At 42.9% G+C, this 12,083-nt stretch overlaps 1 protein-coding gene across 8 annotated transcripts in view; it reads right to left on the bottom strand.

The window, feature by feature from the left end:
* The window catches only part of BMPR1B (bone morphogenetic protein receptor type 1B), a 369,856-nt gene that overhangs the window by 94,301 nt on the left and 263,472 nt on the right, over positions 1 to 12,083 (bottom strand). Inside the window, exon 1 of one of the 8 annotated variants that reach the window (XM_084855654.1) lies at positions 996 to 1,162. The exons of the other annotated variants lie outside the window; for them this stretch is intronic. The gene's annotated coding sequence lies outside the window, so the exon portion shown is untranslated. Of the gene's footprint in view, positions 1 to 995; positions 1,163 to 12,083 lie in introns of those variants that run through there. 8 annotated transcript variants of the gene reach the window in all.

Below are 12,083 nucleotides of genomic sequence, written 5' to 3'. Positions count from 1 at the left end.
AAGTTCATATTCATTGCATCGGTGATACTATCTAGCCATCTCATCCTCTGCTGTCCCCTTCTCCTTTTGCCTTCAATCTTTCCCAGCATCAGGGTCTTTTCCAGAGAGTGGCAAAGGGGCTTGCGTAACTCAGTGAAGCCATAAGCTATGCCGTGCAGGGCCACCCAAGACTGACAGGTCATGGCAGGGAGTTCTGACAAAATGTGGTCCGCTGGAGAAGGAAATGGCAACGCACTCCAGTATTCTTGCCAAGAAAACCCCATGGAACGTATCACAAGGCTAAACCATACATACATAAAGCCAAAAGCTGCTATTTGCCCCTTTGGGAACACATGGGCAACTAACTTGGAGGTGGAGCCATTTTGATGGGGGAAATGGTGTGCCTTTGCTGGTGGGGGGACTGCAATATTACAGCCCCAATCCAATTCAGGGCAGCCAGCAACAACTTATTTTAAAAAGAAGAAACTATTGGGAATTCTGATTACAGATCCCCTACGTCTCATCTGGTTTCACTCTCACTACCACATCACACTATGAAAATCTTATAACCAAACTTTTATTATAAACCATGAAGTTTTCTTCAAAATTTTAAGACTTTGAAATGAGTATACTGGACTAAATAATTTGGGGATTGCCATGTATAATTATCTTAGTTTTCTGAGATGTTTTATACAGACCAAACTACATCAAGTGCCCAATCGATTAACAGAACAGAACATCAAGGCTTCTCCCATCTTCATTCCTAATGCCATAGGAAGCAAAAATGCAATGATGAAGGAAGGATTAAATAAAAAATAGAATATGATGATTTTTGGTTGCCCGATCCACTTGAAACTTTGCTCAACAGATACTGTAGGTCTGCCATGGTCCATAGAGGCATTAAGCACTCTTCAACCACATATTTAGCAAGTATGTTTGCCAATACAATTGCCAATTTTCAGAGATTTCATGCTACTTTAGCCCCAAATTGCATGACTTTGCTCTCTTCTACTCACCCTTCAGAGTCCTCCCAGCAGGCTTTCTTCCAACAGTTCATTTTCAATCTATTTCACATTTTCCCATAATTGTGTAGTGCATCAATAATTATTTTCTTGCACCTTACTTTTGTAGTTTGTTGTTCGTCACTTCTAAGACCTCATGTCATCATTTAGCATTGTTCCCCCTGTTTAGTAAAGATGATTGCTTTGAGCAGTGAGTCATTGTGGCAACGTCTCTATTCATAGATGGAAGCAACCTGTGTTAGCTACAGCCCCCTTCGCTAATGGATAAGGAGTCATTCCTGGATATCCCTTGCTGCATTTCAATATTTTGCATTCCAAATGATACTGTTTTTCTTTCTCTTTTTTTTTTTTTGCCAAATTTTAAATGTATTCTACAACATACACATTTAGGTAATAATGGTAACATTTATATAGATACTTCAAGTGTTTAAGGGTGGAATCCTAATCAGAAAAAAGTCCTACAACTGGGTGGGACTGGGGCATGCTGGGAGTTGTAGGACTTTTTCTGTCTAGACATGAAAAACTAGGTAACTAGATAGGCGTCCTCCTCCAAATTCGGAGGCAACTGCCTATCCGAAGCAAGGCAGGAGAGGCACGGGGGGGGAGGGGGGGATCATTCCCTCTGCGCCGCTCCTGCCTTGCTATTTTTTGCTAGACAGCCGTTTTTGGCCATCTAGCGGCAGGGGGGCCAACCGGGAGAGGAAGCTGCCGTACAATACATTGGGAGCCGACCGGGAAGCACATTGTACGACACCGCTCTCCCCACCCCAGAATGCCTCCCAGCCCAGCCTGTTCAGTAGCTCCACGTTCCTCTTGTGAGCGCAGAGGATGGGGCTTCTCCGCGCTGCCTCTGAGGCAGTGCGGACAAGGGGATAGGTCGGTTTTCCGGGAACCGACCTCAGAGCACGGGCTCTGAGGTCGGTTCCCGGAAATGAGCATATCCAATGGCCCTCTCGGCAGTGTCTAGTGGCCATAGGATTGCTCCCTAAGGAGATTAACATACATTATGATAACCCTATTTCTTACTGTGGTGGTAAACCTGTGTTTAAGTTGCACCAGTTCAGACAAGCAAGTGTAGGCCCAGATGCTTGAATGCACTTCCATGCAGCAAAATTCCCTGCAACAGAAAATCATCATGTTGAGGAGAAAGGCAGGTTAGAACCTTTTTCCCTGACAACTAATTTCTTATGTGCCGGAAACATAATTGCCTTCATGTGTGAATCACGCAAAGGGGCAGCATGGGTAGAACCTGGCCACATCATCACATTAGGTGTGGACATCGGCTAGGTGTGGAAATTAGCCAATGCATGTAGTCATCAGGGACTAACCCAAGGAGCTATGCAACCCCTTTCTATACTTGATGCCTCTTCATGTGATTCATGCATAAAGGGGGCTTGTTGCATGGAGAAGTCAGTCAATCATGCTGCCCTATACCTGCAGTCTGAAGTGGTATAGTCCTCACACAGGTTTACCACTCTGTAAGAACTAGGCCTCAGTTATCAATATAGGATTAACCTAGATATCAGGGGTGCAAAACCTCTGACTCATGGGCCTAATCAGCCCACAAAGCCTCCTGAGGCTCCTCCAGGGGGCGAGGCTTCAGGTTGCAAACCACAGATAACAGTGGGGGTGTGGGTAGTGGGGTGGGGGACTCAGCCACTGGCGGGAAGAGCAGTGGCTCTTCCCAGTGGTGGCCAAGTTGCTTTGAGCGATGCCCCAACAGGGATGCCAGGCACCACATGAAGCCAGGGACTCAGCCGGTGCTGGAAGGAGTGGCTGCTCCTCCCGGAGTCGCTGAGTCACTTCCTCTGTGTTGAGAGGCCTCATGGAGAAATGCTATAATGGGCGGGGGGAGTGACATGTCAGTGGATGCAGCTGCAGCCACCATCCTCCAGTCTACGGAAGGCCTGGTGGAGGGAAATTTGCCCCCCACTCTAAAAGCATCATTCCCCAACCTGGTGCTCTCCAGATGTTTTGGGCGACATTTCCCAGCATTTTTACCATTGGCTATGCTGGCTGGGCCTGATAAGAGTTAAAGGCCAAAACATCTGGAGGGCACCAGGTTGAGGAAGGTTGTGATAAAGGATAGGAAGACCAAACTGGGTGACCAAAAAACGAAAGACTGGAAACACAAATGACTTGTAAAATTCTGTGTGGATAACGTAAACACTTGTGCATAACCTTTGCACGACTATTGCAAAATAATAGGAAAATGTACAGTGGTGGAGAGTAGTCCGGCACAGAACAGCGCAAGGTTTAGAGGTGGTTCACAAGTCCACCACAGCCTATAAATTTGTGGGATGGGGGATTGGACTATGTTCTCAGAATATTTCCAAGGGAAGTATAAGCAGTGCTTAGTATCTAAAAAGAGGTACGCTACTGAAGATCAGGTGCCAGGAGCCAGAAGCCCTGCAATCTGTCCTGGAAGTAAGTCCCAATTGTTAGTTCTAAATGTATGGAAAGACCCATGCCACAGTTCCTTAATGGGGACAGGAAGGCACTCTGTACCTGCTCAGAAGCACTTCATATTTTACCTCAGTTTTTTTTTTAAAGGGAAAATAACCAAAGACAAGAGAGGTCCTGCTAAACAGATGTGGGTAAAGAAAAGGGGTCAGGCAACAAAACCAAGCCCAATAATGCCTACAATATATTACTTTTTCCTACTTACACCACTGTTTCTATAAAATGAATATTTTACTATGAGGGAAAAATGGACATCTTTCTCTTCATCCTTTTACTCATACTGTATTTAAAGAAAGCAACACAAAATAGCTTCAGACAGCTCCTGAGCACTAACATTTATCCACTCCAATGCAATCATTAGATTTGTTCTTTTAATTTAACAAACATCATTATCCTTACAATTTGTATAGCGTAACTCGATTTGCATGACATTGTATTTATTGGCCGCCACTGCAATCTTCTGTGATTAATCACATTCACCATGGAAATGGTTTCCTCTTTGCAGAATAGCTATGAATGACTGCATTTTAAGATGTTATTATTGTGCTGTGCACACAGGTAATGAGGAAAAGTTAAAAGGGAAAGAAAGATGTGGTTTTGGATTAAAGGACCTGGTGTTATGGCAAAGAGATTAGCTAAAATACATTTGTGTGTGTGTGGGGGGGATATTTTCAAATATGATGTGCATTTGAAGTGAGTTAGATATGAGTATTTGAGGTGAGTCAGATGTCATGAATTGTTGTTTTTTCACCTCACACTACTTTTATGCCATCAGGAAATTTTTATATATAAAATAAAGAAAGGACAGCTACATGACTCAGAAAATGACTTGCAAGTAATGATTTCCACATGAGATTGCGGAACACATATAAGCAGCAGTGACAGGGGAAACCAGGTCATTTACCATAATAGGACGTACTTCTGAATAAGCTTCTGTAGTACAACCTTGCCCATGAGAAAAGGCCTTGCACATGGGAATTACAGTGCTATATTAAGTGGAACCACCATTTTAATTCTATCTGCAGAAAAGCAATGCCTTTGGACTGTTCTACATGAGGCTTTTAACCTGCCACTTTACCGAGGTTTCTGCTAATTGGGTTAATCCCAATTCTTCATGGGATTAAGATCGGCTTCTTTATGCATTTTTTTTTTCTGGGCGATTTCTTTCTCTGCCTTTCTGTATGTTCCACTACACAAACAATAGGCGGTGCTGTGGTACAGCAGTATTACACAAATACACCAGGATTTCATGCCGCCTGCCAAGAATGAGGGTAGTACAAGCTGAAGCCATGAGGGCCGATCAGGTTGTCACGTACAAAGTAGCCACTTTGAAGCTGATTGTTTTTGGGCCGTTTCTCAGCCCTGCAGCTCAAGGCCACACTCTGCTCAGGATAATTGGGAAAGTGGTAACAGCCGTGTCTGGTGGGAAGATTCAGCCTCCTTGGAGGGTGGAATTGGGTGTCCTAGGACTGGGCTATGATTGGGTGTTTCAAATCTGCCTTGAGTTGCTAGGGCTGGGCAATAAAAAGGGGGGCAAAGAAGGGGTGGGTGTCTCTTCTTTTGCCCTGATGGCACTAGGGTGTGTTGCTGCTCAATGGCTATCCTGAGAGGCCCATACTTTGGTATGTATAGGACCGACTAGATAGCTTTATTGTTTTGCTCCTGGAAGTGTGTGTCCTGGAGACTGCAGTTTCTGGCTTTGGGGTATTGTATCTTGCTTGTAATTTCCTGTACAACCTACCACCTCTCCCCTTTCCTTTCCTCTTTGTTCCTTTTCCCCAGTAAACTTTTATCCAACTTCCAGTCGGTGTGGTGCGTCCTGTATAACGTCAGTGCTAAATACAGTGCCTATTGGCCTGGGAGGGAAGCCACTGGGTAATCTTGGGAAGACTTGTGGCTGAGTTGGGCCTGGCCTACTTTGCAGGGTTGTTGGGGTGAGACCAACAAGGCTTTACACCACCTTTCAGGGAAATACCAGACTTTCCTCGTTTTAAAAAACACACACGCAATACTGGTTGCAAAGAATGGGAGAGGCCCTGGAGGATGACGACATCGTGTAAAGCACCCGCAAACTACTGCGAGTGAGCAGACAGACAATAAATGCCTCATGTAGAAAGGCTCTTAGAAGCACTAAGGGACTGAAATGTGGGGGAAACCCTTCTCTTCCTATAGCACTGCACTCTCCTTTGAATTGCATTCCTACTCAACCAAATATATGAAAGCTTCAAAAGTCTTCCAGAGCTTTCTTATTAATATTTTATTCATTTATTCTGAGGATCTATAGTTCTATACCAAGGGCCGCCACCCTTTTAGGGTTGCATTTGGAATTTAAGGGAGTGCCATGGGTGCTGTTCCCAAGTTGTTCCTCTCTGCCCCCATTCCCTGGGTCAGTCTCCCCTACACACACAGAAACAGAAGATATCCCCCCTCCTCCTCTGTATATCTCCTTCCTTCTCTCTTTGCTTTTCCATGGTGTTTGGGTGAAAATGGGATCCAGTAGACGTAAAACGGATCATCTTGAATTTGCATGATTTTTACTGAGGGTTGTCCCAGCAAACCACTATTAAATTTAATCTTATCCTGGGTGTCTACAGACTATACAATAAAAATCACAGATACAGTGCTTATCTCAAGACCATGGCACAAGAACATCGTTTCAAGGGACACATCCTCATGGATCTTCATGATTTTTACTTAAGATGCCAGCAAAATCATCTGCAGACACAGAGGTGACAAATGTTTTGATGGTGCTTTTGGGGGGATTCCTTGTAAAAAGCATAAGAATCCTTTGTGCTTTGGATCCATATTTTTTGTGCCACAGTGGTGCTGGAAAGCAACATCTGTGAGCTTTATGGTTCAGTCCATGGAGGCAGAGGTCATTTGTGCTGTGCTGGCTCTTTGAGGGTGAGGGCTCCTGTGTAAAAATTATACAAATTTAAGTGGATCCATTTTACTGGAACTGACGGGGGGGGGGGCATGTACACACATGCCTTGTCTCTCTCTTTCTTTGCCTTCCTTTGTTCTTTGCCCCCCATTCCCTGCTCTGTACGCCCTTCTCTCTCTCTAACCCCTATGTCGACCCACTTCATCTGTCTGCTGCCACTCTGCTTGCTCAGTTCTTCTTCCTCAAATCCTTCGATATTGTTTCACTTTCCTTCCTTTCTCCCAACCCAGGTTATCCGGAGGTATGGGCTGAGGTATCATCAATATGCGGATGACACCCAGCTCTATCTCTCTCTTTTTCAAATCCAGGTGAGGCATTGGCTGTTCTGAATCAGTGCCTGGGCATGGTAATGGACTGGATTAGGGCCAATAAAATGAGACTCAATCCAGACAAGACAGGGGTACTGTTAGTGGGTGGTTCATCTGCCCAGCAAGATGATGTTCAACCTGTTCTGGAGGAGTTGCACTCCCTCTAAAGCATCAAATTAATAATTTGGGGGTGCTCTTGGATCAGGCACTGTCATCGGAGGCCCAGGTAGCCTCAGTGGCACAGAGTACCTTTTTTCTGCTTAGGCTGATATACCAACTATGCCCTTAACTGGGCAGAGATACCCTAGCTACAGTTATTCGTGCTCTGGTAACCTCTTGTCTGGATTACCACAATGCACTGTATGTGGGGCTGCCTTTGAAAACAGTCTGAAAACTTCAGGTGGTCCAAAGTAGAGCAGCAAGATGGGACTGGCCAACATGATCATATTATGCCAGTACTTTTCCATTTGCACTGGCTGCCAGTCCATTTCTGGGCCAGATTCAAAGTGCTGGTGTTAACATTCAAAGCCCTAAAAGGCTTGGGGCTAGGTTACCTGAAGGATCATGTCCTCCCATATATACCAGCCCAGACTCTAAGATTGTCCTCAGTGATCTTTCTCCAGGAGCCCCACCAAAGGAAGTGAGGTGGGTGGCTACTAAGAAGAGGGGCTTTTCTGTTGTGGCACCCCGGCTGTGGAATGACCTTTCCAAAGAGGCTCGCCTGGTGCCTACATTGTGCTCTTCCCCATGCCAGGTGAAGACCTTATTTTCCCAGGCATTTTAGTCTTTCAGTTTCTGTTTGAAATCTGTTACTGTATTCTAAACCTTTGCATTGCTGCTAGGTTTTATTTTTATTTTATACTGTAATTTTAAACTTTTATATTGTATCTTATGTTGTATTTTATGGTTTTAATTGTTAACTGCCCAGAGAGCTTCAGCTATTGGCCCATATATAAATGTAATCAATCAATCAATCAATCAATCGTAATTTTTATGGCTGAGCAAGATGGCCCAGGTTAAATCCATCACTAGCTCTGATACAATAAGTGCAGTTTGCACAGTACTGCAAATTCCTTGCTAGCTCAGAACTTATTTTTTGGGCTGCTACCTTCTTAATATTCTTCACGTTACTATTTTAAAGGCATTTACATTTAGTGAATGCATTTATAGTCTAATCAGTCACATGGTTAGGGTTGTCAAAATCATTTCATCCTGCACATAGCATTTTAAAATAAACACAGACGTTTTTAGTCTGGCTAAAGCAGTAGCTCTTGTACTACTCAGACACTCGTTACAATGGGTCACAAAGCTAGATAAAGACAGAGGCAATTTAAATTCATTAAGTAGTACTGCAATCCATTTTACTCATCATTGCCAGGCCATAGTCTAGGACACACTGTACTTCTGTATTGTTGCAATAATTAACACTGGAAGTTATGGGCTTCCCACTGCCAGGGAAAAATGCAAGTGGATGTTATCTCCAAATTATTCTAAGCAGAATAAGAGAACTCATCTTTGACTCAAATGTGCTGCCTAAGGTCATACACCCAAGGGCTAAAGTCAGCCTAGACATCTAGGCTGAACAAGAAGTCTAATATTGACAGTACCCATGTAAGTACACTTGATTGGTCCACTATACCCAGGATGGCAACCAAATGACTACCAATTTAGGAAAGAAACAGTATAACCTTTGCAGCCAATTAAACAGGTACATTATCTGTAGAGACGCAAATTGCCCTCTTAGCCAGAATGTTTGCAAACTAATGACATTTGTCAAGTAAAACCCTCTGAGAAAAAGTGAAAGCTCTTCACTTACAAAAACTATTTTTTACTTCTCCTTATTGATCTATTATACTTTTATCCCTACAAGGAGCTCAAGGGCATCAAAAGAAATGGTTTCCCCATTTCAGGTAGGCAGATAACCTCTAACAGACTCATGGTTACACAATGAGCTGGTTCAGATAAAATACCCAAGCTTTATGCCTGAATGCACCCACATCCCCTTACATGCTCATATTCTCAGCTCAAGGTCTTCATCAAACTACAGTGGGCCAGGTATGGTTTATTCAGACCTTGGAACTGGGGCGGAAGGGGGGAAGCATGTGAGGGGACAAGGAAGACATCAAACACAGGCTTAAGTTATAATAATGTCGTGGCAAACAATCATGAACGAGCTCAGTGACTTTCAGTCTATTTTAAATTTTAATCTGAATGTATTGCAGTTACTGTTTTTAAATATATTGCTAGATGCTTTGGAAGACTTTGACTGATACATGAGATACAACTATTCTGAAGAAATATGCAAGCAGGAATTTGAACTCAGGCCTCTCCAGTACATATTTACTACTGTTATCATCAACTGACTTCCTAGAACCCATTTGTCATCAAATCATAAAACTACTGTTTACCTAGGTGGTCAAGATAACCCTCAACACCAAGAAAGTCAGGAGCTGTATATTATACCACAATTAAATATAGCAAATCTAGAGACAAAGAGGTTTATGTTAAAAGGAAACCACACCAGTCAATATTTCTTAACACTTAGATTGTTGTTCAAAATGCTTTCTTTTAATGTTTTGGTACTAAGCAGGTGAAGTTAGACAGAAAACACAGTATCCAAAAACTCTGTGCAATAAATATACTTCTTGCTTTGCAAAGAAATATAGTTGAATGGCTTGGGCCTTCTCCAAGGCTAATTTATTGCATGTCTAAATATAAAATAGGTTCCCTTGACAGAGGACTGTGTAATGTCTACAAGACAAAAACCAGCACACACTGTTAGCTAGACAGACAGGGGGATGGACAGAAACAACTATTCAGTGCTTTATTGGCTGCCTGCCATTCTGCAAATGGTACAATTATGAAATATTTGAGAACATGACTTTTTATAAGATTAAATGTGGAATTGTGTGTGATAAACACACAAGCTTGCCTATAACTCACCTTGGATACCAGGACCATGCCCATGAGACATTAAGCGGCACAACGTCTGCACACATAAAGGGCATTCTACTCTTGCATACTTAGTAATGCACACTTAGTAGGTCGTATCTTGTCCCCCAAAACCACCATGTGGTAATTTACCCACAGGGTCCTTGTTCTAGGGGCAATTGTTTTAACAGAAGAAAAAAATCCTTGACTCATAAGCCAAGGACATAATAAGCCTTATATTGCTTCCTCCTATTCTTGAAGATACAGAATATATTAATAAAATGAAGCAAAGTATCCCAACCATAAAGTCCCTACGCATTTTGCTTAGGGAAATCATCCTCATTCTGGTGCCCTCCTGTTCTTTCAGTGCTCTTTAGCCAAAGTTCCCTACAATACTCTTCCCCAACCTAGTGACCTCCAGATGTGTTGGACTACAGCTCACATCATTCCTAATCATTGGCCATGCTGTCTGGGGCTGATAGGAATTGTAGTCCAAAACACCTGGAGGGCACCGTGTTGGGGAAGACTGGCTTATGGCCATAGACCAGCGCTGACTGCAGAATAGTCAAGAATATGATCAAAATCGAGACTGGATTAGGACCTATATCAGAATCAAAATATGAATCTGAGTTCAAAGAGAATGGTTCATTCAAATGAAGGGGGATGCCTGAAGTCTGTTCATGTCATAGACTCTTCGCATACAATCTGTGCATCGCTACTACTCATCATTTACTGATTATAGAGAACAGAAGGTCAGCTTAACCTGTGTAACATCAAATGCTGCCTAACAACATGCATTTGTATTGGCACTGTGGAACTAATAAAGATCACATATTCAACTGATGATTGCAATCATCACATGATGGCCTGCTGATCATAGGGCAACTCACCACAACATATAACTTTCTTCTCCAATGAGCAGCAGTGGTCAGTGGAGAGAAAGTTCCCATGCCATGTGTTAACAAATCATCAGAATCCCAAGGAACCCTGGGGAAGGAACTGCAAAATAATCCAGAACAAATAGCTTCCTAAAAGAAGGGAGTACACTGACATGGCAGATAAGGTTAAGACACAAACCAATATTTTAGGATCATGAGTGGAAACGGTGGGATAGAAGTAAACAAGTGCTGCACTACAGAGTGGATTGATTTAAATTAAGGTGATTTAAATCATGATTTAAATCAGAAAGAAAAAAATGTCTATTTAAATCACTGATTAAGTCAAGTTTCCCACTGGAACTTTTTCATACATTTCCTGAACAGTAGTGCAAATCTGACCACTAAGCCATGTTAATTTACAGCTAAAGAAAATATTATTTACACTGCAAGCAGGCTCTGCATCTCTTTGTCTCACTGTATATATTTTGCATGGGGTTTTTTTTTACCTACAGAGGGAATACCTTTAAAATATTCCCATATAAGGTTTTTCTTATGACCTGCACCCATGACATCAAAGCAAGATTAGACCATTACTGGGCTGAAAAAAACAATTAAAAATCCATTTTGGGAGAAATCCTATGGCCACTAGCCATACTAGAGGGCCATAGGGGTTTTTTTGGTTTCTGGGAACTGAGGTAGGAGCCAAGGCTTTGACTTCAGTTCCCAGAAATGGCGCTCCCCATCTTTCCCCCTCATAGCTGGCATGGTTCTCCCCACACTGCCTACATTTCTGCACTCTGACACGGAGCATGGAGACATGGAAAAGGGGGCGGTTCCAGGGGCAGGGAGGGGAGGGGAGTATGGAAGCCAAGTTACACAGCTTCCAATGCGCGTCCTGGCCTCCTTCCCTCCCCCTCCCTGAAGCTGCTGCCTGCTAGACAGGCAAAATCAGCTATCTAGCCAAAAGTGCAGGGCAGCTGGAGCACGGATACGAGGTTCCCCTCCGTTCCCCAGCTGCCCTGCATTGGATACTCGGCAGCCTCCAGCTTTGGAGGCTGCCGACTATCTCAAAAGGATTGCACCCTTTTTTGGATTTTTAAAAAGTAATCGATACTTATCCTCCCTGCTATATTGTCTTTCTCTCTTCACTAACTCTTCTGCCTTGCTCGACCCAACTCTTCTACCACATAAACACAGAACAATTGCATTTAACCGGTACCTCTGTACGTGTGACTTTAGTCAGAGAAACTGAAAGCTTAGAACTTTCAAGAAGCAAGAGTTGGTAGTTAGGTCAGACAGAGCCATTCTAATGAGATGAAAAACTGAAAATTATGCCCATGTTTGATTAGTAGGTAACTTCATTTTTATGAGAACGTAAGGACACAATCCTATGCATGCCAGGAAAATGCTGTGAGCTGTGAGAGTTCTTCTGTCTAAATATGCACAGGATTGCACCCTAAGTGTGAGTTTAGCATGTTGGTGATGATATTTAATTGTAACTATAGTATTTTTATGTTAGAGAGAAATTGTGCATTTTATTTGCTTTTTTAATTTAAAA

This window comes from Heloderma suspectum, chromosome 5, assembly GCF_057233095.1.
Source record: "Heloderma suspectum isolate Gila_16-S chromosome 5, 16-S_ref, whole genome shotgun sequence".
NCBI lineage: Eukaryota > Metazoa > Chordata > Lepidosauria > Squamata > Helodermatidae > Heloderma > Heloderma suspectum.
Note: the sequence above shows the minus strand (reverse complement) of the source record. Positions and strands in the feature narration are given on the sequence as shown.